The sequence below is a fragment of the Crocodylus siamensis genome, chromosome 1 (assembly GCF_052110815.1).
Source record: "Crocodylus siamensis isolate JL-2025a chromosome 1, ASM5211081v1, whole genome shotgun sequence".
Classification (NCBI taxonomy): domain Eukaryota; kingdom Metazoa; phylum Chordata; order Crocodylia; family Crocodylidae; genus Crocodylus; species Crocodylus siamensis.
In genome coordinates, this window is record NC_143395.1 from 66216049 (window position 1) to 66229577 (window position 13529).

Consider the following 13529-nt stretch of genomic DNA (forward strand, 5'->3'; position numbering starts at 1 on the left):
TAAATACTGTCAGTTTGTAAGACTGCTTATTTCTGTTTGGATCATTAAAATATATATCTTGTGGTGGGTTTTTTTAATTGGCTAAAATATTCATAATTTGAGAATCTTAACCAAGTTTGCTTTTGCATTCACTCCATAGGAAGACTCGTACTGGGCTGTCAAAAGTAACCCTTAGAGGTCAGCAAAGGTAGGTAGCATGATCTAGTGGACAGGGCACTGGACTGGGGGTTAGAAGACCTGGCATCAATTCACAGCTTTGTTACTGAGCTTCTATATAACCTAAAATCAATCATTTCATGCCCGTGTTTCTCTTCCATTGTCTGATTCAAATGGAAGCTCTTAGTTGAAGGGACCTAACACTATGGAGGTCTGATCTCCATCCAGCTTTAGATACGTCTCTGGAACACCTAAACTATAACAACCATATGCTGCGTCTACATGTGCATTAATGTGCTTTTCCTAATGCACATTAAATTTAGTACCTTCAATATGAGGTATTAAATAAATGTGCATTAGGCTGCCTGAAAGCACACATTTTTAAAATGATGCTTAATGCAGAGTACATATTGGTGTAATTGCATTGTTTTTTATGTGACACTTTACTATGCGGTAAAATAGGCTACTGCACATTAAAGCACATGTGTAGATGTGCCTTGAGAGCATTTCTCCATTAATTAGGACAGCTCTTTGTTTTACAGGAAAAAATGAATGATATGCAATTTCTGTACATTATGTAGACATTGCCTTATGAAATATATCCTTATAAAGATATATGGATTATTGTGCAGATGCTGAAGCATTAATTTTTAGGAAGAGATGGAACATTTCCTCAGTGAACATGAAGCTAATACTTTTAAGAGGCTGAGTGAGCCTTGAGGAGGAAAAAAATATCTGCAAACAATTTGTACTCAGAGGTATCTAAAACCAGAATTCCACTATTGTTTATCACCTTCCTATAAATGGCTGGACAGGCTAAGATATAGCATGAGCTTATACTAGCATTTATAAGTGTGGGAAATAATATGGTGCCTTGCAGCCAGCAGTGTGCCAAATAAATAGCAGTCACTGATAACATAACCCAGAGAAATACAAAAGAGAGCAAATACAAAATCCAAACAGTTGTCAAGATTCCCCTATGAGGTACAAACAATGAGTTTTATGTATCTTCTCTCCATATATTTGAAAGAAATTGTTCTTTCCATACTACTCACTCCTCAGAGCTAACCCCCAAAATAGATACCAGAAACCAGGAAGACTTGCACAGAGAATAAGTATTAAGGCACAGAATGACTCAATAAACAAATAGGACTGCACTAATATTATGTTCAGAACCTAGAGGAAGAGAGTTAAAATGGATCAACAGGAGAAAGTGTGCTGAGTGGGAAAGTGTTCCAGAACTGTGCTATGGACTTACCACTGATAAAATAGCTTATTTAGAAACAAGTGGTCGGACCCAGAGAGTAGTAATTGTTGGAAGTCAATCATCATGGTGTCCTGTGACCAGTGGGGTCCGCCAAGACTCTGTCCTTGGACCCATATTGTTCAACATCTTCATTATGAAGTGGACATTGGAGTCAGAAGCGGACTGGCCAAGTTCGCCAATGACACCAAACTTTTGGGCAAAGCATCCAAACCAGAAGACACGTGGGTGATCCAGGCTGACCTGGACAGGCTCAGCAAATAGGCGGATGAGAACCTGATGGTGTTTAACACCAAAAAATGCAAGGTTCTCCACCTTGGGAGGAAAAACCTGCAGCATCCTTATAGGCTCAGCAGTGCTACGCTGGCTAGCACTACAGAAGAAAGAGACTTGGGGGTCATCATTGACCACAAGATGAACATGAGCCTGCAATGCAATGCTGCAGCTAATAAAGTGACCAAAATGCTGGCTTTCATCCACAGATGCTTCTCAAGCAAATCCTAGGACGCTATTCTCCCCTTGTACTCGGCCTTGGTGAGGCCGCAGCTGGACTAGTGCATCCAGTTTTGGGCTCCGCAATTCAAAAAGGATGTGGAGAAGCTTGAGAGAGTCCAGAGAAGAGCCACACACATGATCAGAGGTCAGGAAAACAGGCCTTACGATGGCAGGCTGAGAGCCATGGGGCTCTTTAGCCTGGAAAAGCCAGGCTCAGGGGTGATCTGATGACCACCTATAAGTTTATCAGGGGTGACCACCAGGATCTGGGGGAAGGTTTGTTCACCAGAGCGCCCCAAGGGATGACGAGGTTGAACCGTCATAAACTACTGCAAGACCATTTCAGGCTGGACATAAGGAAGAATTTCTTTACTGTCTGAGCCCCCAAGGTCTGGAACAGCCTGCCGTTGAAGGTGGTTCAAACACCTACATTGAACACCTTCAAGAGTAAAGTGGATGCTTATCTTGCTGGGATCCTATGACCCCAGCCAACTTCCTGCCCTTCAGGCTGTGGGCTGGAACCGGTGATCTTCTGAGGTCCCTTCCAGCCCTAATGTCTATGAAATCTATGAATTGAGTACATACTTCTGAGTGAGAAATTTCATTAGAATGAAGTTAAGGTTATAAATATTCACCAGTTCCTCAAGGGGCAAAGCTATTAAGTGTGTTTTATATTTTTTGAAAATATCATAAATAGTAGGAAATTTGGAAATTCACAGCGCCATTACATCTTCAAACACTAGGAGGCATGTAAATACACAGTTAACACAGCCCAAAAATATTAATGAAACCCTTAGGGTGTTTATACAGAGGCTCCAGGAGGTAGGGCTCTGAGAGCCACTCTAATTAAAGCACCCAGAGCATCATGTGTATCAGTGTCCACGTGCTGAAAAATGGTGGCAGGGGTGCTTTAACTGAAGCTCATCAAGCAAGCTTCAGTTAAAGTACCCCCACGGCCACTTTTCAGTGCCAGGACACTGATGCACGTGATGCTGGATTCTGCTGGAGCTCAGTCATTACCAGATTGAGTCTGCTCCAACACACTGTAATTACAGTACATCAGAGCAGCCTTGCTTCACATGTACAGGCAAACACCCTTAAAATGTCCTGCTGATTTCCCATACTAGATATCTCATTAGTATGGTTTGACAAATGCAAATACCTTGTTGAAGGAGTTTTTTATAGTGCTTTAAGATAATTGTCACTTGTGATCATGCATGGTTTAAATGTATTTAAGTGCACTTTGTATAGTTAAAGTTTAGTACATTTTTAATTATGCTTTCAACTCTTTTTGTGCGTTTCATTGCACTGCCAAGGAAATACAGAGTACCCAGCTTTGGTTTTGCATATCCATGCTCACACAGTTTTACTGTGAGCCTCAACTCCTTATGCGTATCCCAGTATTTGCATGCCCCACATTGCAGTAGTATCTGTGTACCCATAAGCCAGACATGTTTGCGAAGTCCTTCACAATAGAATACTTTCTTTTCCTAAAGACTGAACACAGTCAGTTGAGTTAAAATCTCTTTGTCTTAACAGCATGTTCCTCTATAACTTGCTCTATAATTTACATAAGGAAAAAAACTGATTTCCTATAAACTTTCAATATACCACAGTCTTCAAACTTCATTAGTAAATGGATTCTGTGGACATTAACAAGAAATATTCCTAATCACTTCAGAAAGGAACCAAGTCATCTTAATTTCACATAGCTACTGTCTTTTGACAAGTTTAAACGTACACCCTTTTTAAAATGAAACCAGAAAGCAAATGTTTGAGTAATACTCAGCCTCCTTTTTTATTCATATGATCTCCACTGGTGGAGAAATGTTTTGACTACTCATCCCTGCTCACAGTACAGTGTAGAAATATCCAAGCCCACTATAATACTGAAAACAGTACAGTTGTATCTATGTGAGCTAATTTTCCTTTGCTCACATGAGCTAGCTCAGGTGTTCATATACCACATGGTTTGGATATCCTGCATATATCAGATATTGTTTCTTTCTGTATGATAAATAGCTACTGAAAGTAGCTGGGTCCTTCTCTGGGTCCCAACTTCATGACTGTTTGTAACATTCATTGTATTTCAATGTCCCCTCTGACAACTGGGGGAATGGTTAGCGTGAATAACCATTTATGTTTTTTATGTCTTCTAAGTAGGTCAGTGCTATTGTTAATGTTATACTGGCCTAGCGATAAACCTTTTGTTTCTGCAAGAAGAATGTCTGAGTGTTTTAATGTCTGTTCTTCTGTGATAGCATGAGTGTAGCTTGCACTAAAATATTTGTCCTTTTTAATGGATCCATTAATTTATTCCCTCTGTGGAAAACCTTTGTACAGATTCAATGTTTGTAGAAAATAATAACCACCCTAAAGGATAAGAGCTCTTTAAAGAGCAACCCTTTTTTCACCCAGCCATTAACCATAATTGCCACCTTGCATTTTGTAATTTTCAACATAAACATAGATATTACACCATATGAAGCAAAAACAAACTGTGCACTCCAAGGGGAATTTCTTGTTGTTTTTATTTTTTAGAAAAGTATCTATAAGATAGTATTTTTCTAGATGAGAAAAATTAATCTACCAAGCTCAGGAAAGCAAAGTCAAAGATTAAGGAACAATTTGCGGTTTTGAAAAAGAAACATATAAAAGATGAAAAGAAACACACACGTTAAGATTCAAAGCTTAAAACTGCATCCAGATGTTTTGAATGGGAACAGTTTGTTCCGATTTCTGCAGGTAGACAATAGTAAATACTGTCATTTTTACTCTATCTAGGTAAAATGTACTTTGTTGCTACAGCAATGGGAGTCTGCTTACTGTTCTATAATTTGTGAAAAAATATTTTAATAAGCAACCATTCAACTAGGTGCAAAACTTGTGATGTCTGGCCAATCTGTTGACAACATGCAGCATTAAAATTAGTTCTCTTTTGCCTCATTTTCATCCACGGAGGCATTAAGTAAACAGCTGCTTTTTCTGCTTAGTAAAATAAATTTTTTAAAAACTTTATTAGAGCAAGTTGGGCTCTTGGGCTACAAACATGAATTGTCTCTTTCCAGAAGATTCTTGTGGTTGAAGGATACAGGAGCAGTCTCAGGTAATAATTCAAGATATATTTACACAAGTGTTTTGAAAAGAATGGTTTGTATTATTGAGTTATAGTTTTGGCTGAGATTTGAAAACATTTCAATCTAGTACATCTTTTAAGATACTGGATACTGATGCCTTTTATTGTTGGATTATGTAACCAGTAATCAAGAACTACACCATTCCTGTTACCAAGAGTCAGCATTTGTATACAAAGCTTGCTATTGTTTCTAAGTGTGTAAGAAGATTACAACTGTATGACACATTTATTAAATAAAGCCAGAGGAGCAATATATTAAGGATGAGACACATTAACTTCCAAGTTATAAAGCTAACTCTGCTACTGACTGGACCATGTGCCTTGATCGAGTGATTTTTCAGGCCAAATCTTACTCCGCTCTATTGGGCATCTGTGTGGACCTGTATATGTAAGTGTAATTCTCTTCTATCCTGCTCAAGCTCCTGCAAAACCATTAACACATCTACTTCTGTATTATACCATCATCATCTGACCTTTAAAACCGAGTCACAAAAAAGCAGAAGGAAGGAACTTTTGTATTAAAAGTTGTTGGGTTTTTTTTTTTCTGGGACTTAAGCAGGGTGCAATAGCTTAAGCACCTAGTAGACAGAAAAGAATCTGGCCCTTAGTTTTCCTACCTGTATGTGTAATGTATCCTGTACTGAATCTCAGAAAAGCTATCTTATTGGACGGGTCACCGCGGAGAAACCAGAATCGTGCCCGGGCTCCTGGAACTCCCGCCCATCCTCGCTGCCGGCGTGGTCCCCCTTGGACTGTTATGAAGATTGATTAATGTTTGCAAAGCATTTTAATACAACATTTTACATTCTCAATGTTAAATATTGGCATTCTAGTGGGTTTACAAGAAAATGTTCCCTAGAGTCCAGTAAATGTCTGAAGTCATTGAAAATAAAGGTATCAAATACAGTAGAAAGCTGAACAGCTGCATTCCAATCATTCAACAGCATGTTGCCTCACTTTTTCTGTAGTGCAATTCCTTTCTTTCTCTTACAGTCCTACAAAGAGTTCTTGCTCTTCTACTATCAAGAACTCTCTTGCTATTTCTGAGATCTTGAAAAAAATAACTTTGTCAAATCCATTCTAGTACTTTACATGCAATCCGTTTTTCAGTTGCTTATTTTCAGTAGTGTTAGAGGTTACCAATCAAATGCATGCTATCATAACCACACAGGGGTCAGTCCAAATTAATGTGTATTTTTGGCATTTTACTGTGTAACCCTGTCAACTGAAAAAGAATAAGAACTCTTAGGGATATTTTTATTGGTTTTTACAAGTGAAATCCCTGTTCCAAAGTCCGGGAGCAACATAGACCTCCGAGCACAGGCAAAGGGAGAAAAAAAATTGGTGGGGGGCAGGTGAGCGCAAATGCATGCCATCCCCTCCCCCTGAGGTGGGAAAGGGAGTGGGGCTGGGACCAGGCAGGGATCCGGGGGGGCTGGACCCTTTCCCCCGCACCCAGGGTCAATGCCCAATGCCAACTGCCCCCACAAAACTGCCACCCCCCATCCCTTCACCAGCCCTAGCTGCCTCCCTACACCAGCCCTGGCCCCAGCCCTGCACCACCTGGGGGGCCCAGAGCCAGGGGCTGGAGCAGGGCCACTCTTGGCTGCACCACCGGGCTGGAGGGGACAGAGCTCCCAGGATCCTCATGCCTGCCCTGCCCCACCCCACTCCAAGTCATCTCCAGGAAGAGCCCAGTGCAGCCCAGTGGCTCCTCCAGAGGCACAGCACCGGGGAGCCAAGGGCGGGGGGATGTGGCCCCCTGATCTTTGCACGGGGCAAAGGCAGGCTGCAGCTGCAAGCTGGGCTCTGCCTGCTCCCTGCCAGCACACTTCACTGCCACTACTTTGAAAGTGGTGCAGCATGGCATCGTGTGTCCCGCCACTGAGCAGGCTGGGCAGTGAGGCACATGGTGCCACACCATGCCACTTTCAAAGCAGCAGCAGCAAGGCGCAGAGGCAGGGATCAAAGCCCAGCTCACAGCTACAGCCCGCCTTTGCCCCATGCAAAGATTGGGGGACCAAGTGCTGGCCCCCTTGGCTCCCCAGTGCCATGTCTCTGGAGGAGCTGCCAGGCTCCAGTCGTCCCATGACCCAACCTGGCTGGGGCCCCATTCACCGTGAATGGGGCCCCGGCCAGGCTGGGTCATGGGACAATCCCCACAGTACAGCAGGGAGCGGGGCAGGGATGAATGATTCACTCCTGCCCCTACCCTTACCCCACTCCCTCCTGCACTGTGGGGGTATCAATCTGCTCCCCCCAACCCAAGCAGTCATAAAGAAAGAAGGTTTTAAGAAACTTACCTGCCTGCTGGGCTGGCTGTGATCCTAGTTGTGGAGGGTATCTCAGTGTGTGCACCCCTCCCCCTGTGCTGCAGCAGCCTGTGGCCAGGCTGTCCTATGGCCATACCTGCCACCCTGCATTTGTGGGGGAGGGAGGCTGAGACCAGTTAGCCCTCACTTTCACTGCCTATGCCACCTAGAGACAATGGAACTAATTATACATAAAAGTATGAAGCAGGAAGACTAAAAAAAGCACAAATACAATGAAGTATTTAATCTATTTAAATTATTTTAAGTAATTTTAGGAAATACATTCTACCACAAAAAGTAGAAAGTTTTCATATGTAAATGTGATTTTTTTTTAAGCTGGTGGTGCATCTTTAATGAAGTTTAAAGTGAAAATCCTACAATGTCTAATATGTACAGTCCAGCAGAAATGTATTTTCCTCTCTTATGCTCCATTGCTTCTCACAAAAACTCACACTATTTATGGACTTATTTCACCTCAGTTGTCCTTTCTGTTTTATTTGTCTAAACTGGACAAGAAGTTCTTAGAATGGGAAACCTAATTTCCCTTTGTTTTATAAAGCATCATATAAATTTACAGAGCTAGCTAACATTACTAATAATTATATTGGACTTATTTATAACTCACGGAAGGACCCGTTCTTTGCCTGGGTCATTATTTTTCTAATTGTAGTGTTTGTTTATTTTCAAAGAACTTAGCCTATTTAGGTAAAAATATTGTTGATTTGTAAGAAAACATAATACAACATATTTAACATTTAATATTTAATGTGGAGTGACATTTCAAATGACATCCAAATGAATGATCTTTATTGTAGAATTTTTTTGTAAACAATCTTTGCAGTGTTTCCTGTTAGTGCCAGTATATACAACCCTCTTCAACTACCAACTCTGGAGCAAGCCACATATAACTGTCCATGTGAAAAGCATAGCTCCCTTAAATAGTCACTGGAAGCTCCAAAACAGATCAAGTGAAAAATAAGCCACCTATAATTTTCCTTCTGTGGTAAGCAGTGATTTTGGAAGGTTTAGAGTAGCTAGGACCAGCCATTCTCAAATTATAAGTGAACATATGTACATAGACTTCATTTTATGTATATAGATAGTGCTTTCAGGATTGTTACAGTAGGGGCAACCTAATGACATAACCACGCCTGTGTGACTTCCTGACTGTTTTTGCTTTTAAGTCACAGTAGTTATGGGTGTGTCCACCTGTATTTACATTGTATACGATACCAACTCATTCTGTGCCAAATTACACTATTCTCCAACCATAAGCCAAGAAATATTTCCGTATTTCACTGTGCCATCTGCTCCCCTCTCTCATATCTTTTTAGCTCACATTAAAGGTCTATGTAAAAGGACCTTTTGTCAATTTGGCTTCCACATTTGATTTGTGAGATTATGGTAAGATGTGTTCCATTTTTACTAGTTTACCTTTAAAAAATGACTATTTTATCTATCTCACACAGCTACTTTTAAAAAGGAACCATCAACTGTGTTGATGTTCAGCATTGTCGTCTCAGTGAAATCAAATTAGAAATAGGCCTGAAAAAAACCCCTGAACTAAGGCAGACTCAAAGATTACATAGTGCAGACCTCTGTGCAAACTTTGTAATGGACTCTGATCTCAACAGTGGGTTAAACCACCCCCATCCCCCAAAATTTTGTGAACATTTGGATAAGAGCCTGAGCTCTCTATGTTAAGGTCACTGATATACACAAGAGTCCAGGGGTGTATCCAGAAGAGGTACAGTGGCATGATTGCACCCTGCTTTCTGACCATATGACAAGAACAGCAGCCCACCCAGGACTTTTTCGTAAGCAGGCCCTCCTTTCGCCTCCATGACCAGAGGCATGATGGGATGTAGCCAGCCCTGAAGCACCTGTTGCTGCTCCCACACCCCCCCTCATAAAAACCTGGATCCATCTGCTTCAACAGCACACTAAAAAGACTGGTTAAAATGCTCAACTGTACTTTGTAACTTCAGGAGGTTCCAAAAAGTTGCAAAGATGCAAGGAAGAACTTGTGCATCTAGTGCTTACAAGGTTGTTCACTCATGTTACTAGAAACGTAAATTTGGTCAAGAACATGTTCATACACATTCCTCTGTCAGGAGCCTTGAAATGGAATAGTTTGAAACTTTCAGTCTCATCTGCATCTATCATGCACAGTGAAATATGGTTCATTTATCTTAATGTTCATTCAAGGTATAAAAGGAACCAGAGGTTTAAGATTATTTTGATGTATATCACAGCCACTTTTGAAATGAAAAGTTAAGAAAGTGCTTTTCTAATGATTTGTATGCCTGTTAGCGATATATTGTCTAGGAACAATAAACTAATTACCATAAATTAATTATATTCAGTACTGGCAGAAGCCAAGGTACAAATAAGAGCAGTCTTTATTTGATGCAAAATGACCCCTGCCTTTGAACTTTTTATATGGGCCTATTTTGATTCAGACATCAACACTCACCTATCACAATCAGTTCAGTAGGTGCCCTAATTCATTTTTTTATCTTAAAATGCAAAATTATAGTAAACTGCTCCAAATCATCAGCTGAGGGAATTCCCTTGACTAAGTGGAGCTGTGCCAATTTATACCAACTGAGGAGCTGATCCAGCTGAGTCTAATTTGCATTCAAATATTACATCAACACATATATTTTGGTAAGAATCAAAGAGGAAAGCCTGGTTTGCAATCTGCAATCATTACAGATTCATTGTTTTTCTTTCTAATATCCTGTGTGGGAGAATTATTTTTTCTTATGATACTCTATAGGCTTTTGAAGCATTCGTAAAACAAAATGACAAGACTCCCGTAGCTAATTAACCATGTATAAATTTCCACATTCTGTTCACAGAGTCTGTGTAAAATAGTTGTTAGTACCACAAAACAATGAAGTCAAATCTCCAAGTGGTTATATGGTTCTTGTATGACCATTTCATATTTTCTCTCAATTCAATATTTTGATAAATTTTTATGAACTTAAAAAATCCCCTCAGAGAAGTAAAAGTGAATCAGACATTGAAAAAGTCAGGTTGGATGTTCTGGGGAAGGGGATTGTTATCAAGAAATAGGATCCACCTGACCAAAATTGGAAAGAGCATCTTTGGGTGTCATCTGGCTAATCTAGTAAGGAGGGCTTTAAACTAGGTTCCATAGGGGATGGCAAACAAAATCCTCCAATAACAGAAAAGACAATCCAGAGGGGAGAGGACTGGAAGAAGTTCAACTCAGGGAAACAGTTAAAGAGCCAAGGACAGCAACAAGGGATGCAAAAGTAAAATAAGCAGATCAGGAGGCAAAATACATCAGATGCATGTATGCAAATTTGAGAAGTATAGGAAACAAACCAGATGAGCTGGAAGTCATAGCCTGTGAAAAGAACTATAATTTTGTCTTGTACTCCTCCTGACTGTAGTGCCGTAAGCACAAAGTCTCTCACCCAGTCACCTTACTAGAAAGGGGCACGAAAAAACAACATACTATCTGACGTCAACAGTGACGGGGGAGAAAAAGGGTGAAAACTTTAAAAACTGCGCCCAGCCTGAACCCGGCAGAAGCCATTTTAGGACTCAATCAATCAGTCCTGTCTGTCGTGGTCCAGCCAACCGTGACACTGCTTCTCCGCCATCGAATTTCCCCGGTGTAATCCCTCCCCCTGCACATCGACCCAATTTATGATCCATCAACGAAGAGAGAATTAGCAGTCTGCTTGTAACTTAGATAGCTGAAACAGAAAGTGTTTAATCAAGCCGCTGTGCCTACGCGTTTCCATCGTTGGCGTGTAAGTAAACAAAAATAAAAGCTTCTTTACTACAACTCATAAATTTTGTACCCTAGCCTGCGGTCAACAAACTCCGTAACCCATAGCTAGAAAAAATCTTACTCCTTCTCTTAAAGGCAAGATGAACCCTGCAGCGCACGACAAATTTGACTGGGCTAGGGACAGACGTTACACATAAACTGATTTAAGTTATCAGAAACTGTTTTAAACCTGCAACAGAACATAAGTTCAGTGCACATAAACTAGTTTCAAAATGGCTAAAACTGGTTTAAAATAAACCTGTAGCATCAGACTTAACTGATCTGGGTCAAACCAATTAATGCAATGTCTGTCCTAGATACCTTCCTGGGTTAAGTTAAACCTGAGTCGGCAATGCTTTGTAGCCCTGGGCTGGGCTGTGCCCTCTGCTCTAGGGAACAGGGCTGGCTCTACCCCTGTGCCTCCCTAGCTAGAGCTCCGGCAAAGACTGCAGGCACAGCAGGGTCTGCCAGACTTTCCTCCACCCAACTCCCCACCCCATTGCTGCTCAAGCAGGGATGTATTTGGGTGAAGAACAGAATGTCTTGGCACCCATTTTTTTAAATATTTTCATTAATGATCTGGAAGATAGGGTGGAGTGCACCCTCAGCATGTTTGCAGTCAACAACAAACTGAGGAGACTAGTAGATACACTGGCAGGTACAGCTAGAATTCAGAGTGACCTAGACAAATTGGAGCATTGGGACACAAGAAGTTGCATGAGGTTCAACAAGGACAAATTTAAAGTCCTGCACTTAAGACAAAGGAATCCCATGAACTGCTACAGGCTTGGGACCAAATGGCTAAGCAGCAGCTCTGCAGAAAATGACCTGAGGGTTATAGTAGACAATACACTGGATATGAGTCAACAGTGTGCCTTTATTGCCAAGAAGACTAATGGCATACCAGGCTGCATTAGTAGAAGTGTTGCCAGCAGATAGAGGGAATTAATTATTCTCTTCTATTCTGCACTAGTGAGGCCACATCTGGAATACTGTGTTCAGTTTTGGGCCCCACTACAGAAAGAATGTGGGCAGGCTGGAGAGAGTCCAGCGGAGGACAATGAAAATGGTTAAGGGGCTGGTGCACATAACTTCTGAGGAGGGGCTCAGAGAAGGATTATTTAGTCTACAGAAGAGAAGATTGAGGGGGAATCTGATAGCAGCCTTTAACTATGTGAAGGCTGGTTCCAACGAGGATGGAGCTAAACTGTTCTCAGTCATGGCAGATGCCAGAACAAGGAGCAACGATCTCAAGTTGCATCAAGGAAAGTTTAGGTGTGTATTAGGGAAAAATTCTCACTAGGAGAGTGGTAAAGCACTGGAACAGGTTACCCAGAGAGGTGATGAAATCTCTATCCTCGGAGGTTTTTAAGGCCTGGCTTGACCAAGCCCTCACTGGAAAGATCTTTTTGGGGATGGTCCTGCTTTGACAAGGGGGTTGGACTGGATAACATCCTGAGGTACCTTCCAACTCTATCTTTCATATTTAGCTTCATAGAATCATAGAAAATTAAAGCACTCATGTAATACTAGGGATTTATTAGAGAGCATCAAGTCAGTCTTCAAGTATCTGAAGGGCTACCATAAAGAAGAGGGAGAATATCTTTTTTCTCTTACTAGAGAGAGCTGGACATGGACAAATGGCTTAAAAATACAGCAAAGTAGGTTTAGATTGGATATCAAGAAAAACATCTTCACTGTAGAACAGGGAAGATGTAGAGTCACTATCAGTGGAAGTATCCAAAAAAAGTTTGAATAATCATTGATCAGGCAGGATCGAGTTGCAGCTTTGCCTATGGTATGAGTATGTACCACACATCTGGGTTTTGCTGGTTGTCTCATGGGGTCAGGAAGGATTTTTTTTCCACTCCTCTTCACATCAGGGGTTTTTGTTTTTGGCTTTCCTCAGAAGCACTGGGTATTTACTGCAGGCAAGAAAGGGGATTTTGATTGGAATGTGTCAGTGCTCTTGCTGTAACTAAAACCTGCAGGTTCTTGGCTAGATGCTCTTGTCCCTTTGCTCAGGATCAAACCAGTCATTGCATTTGGGGTCAGAAAAGCTTTTTTTCCCCATGATCAATCTGGTAGACTGTGGGGATTTTGCCTTCCTCTGTAGCAGGGGTTGTGGTCCTCTTCCTTGGAACATTATAGCAAATTTTAACAACCCTCACAGTAGGAGGATATTGATTCCTATTGTCCCCCTTTTTTATCTGTGCCAGTACTTGGTTGACAGGGTCAAGTGTATAGTTTTAGTATAGAGTAGACAAGGATCTGTATGGGATGCTCTGGATAGGGATGGTCATGCCTTAGGCAGGGGGTTGAACCAGATGAGGTCTCAGAGGTCCCTTCCAGCCC

General features: G+C 41.3%; 1 protein-coding gene across 1 annotated transcript in view; it reads left to right on the forward strand.

Moving 5' to 3' along the window:
* Positions 1-5964, forward strand: part of TPBG (trophoblast glycoprotein) — a 77932-nt gene extending 71968 nt beyond the window's left edge. Inside the window, exons 2-3 of the mRNA XM_090035534.1 lie at positions 140-187; positions 4984-5964. The gene's annotated coding sequence lies outside the window, so the exon portion shown is untranslated. The remainder of the gene's footprint in view (positions 1-139; positions 188-4983) is intronic.
* Positions 5965-13529: the final 7565 nt, after the last annotated feature.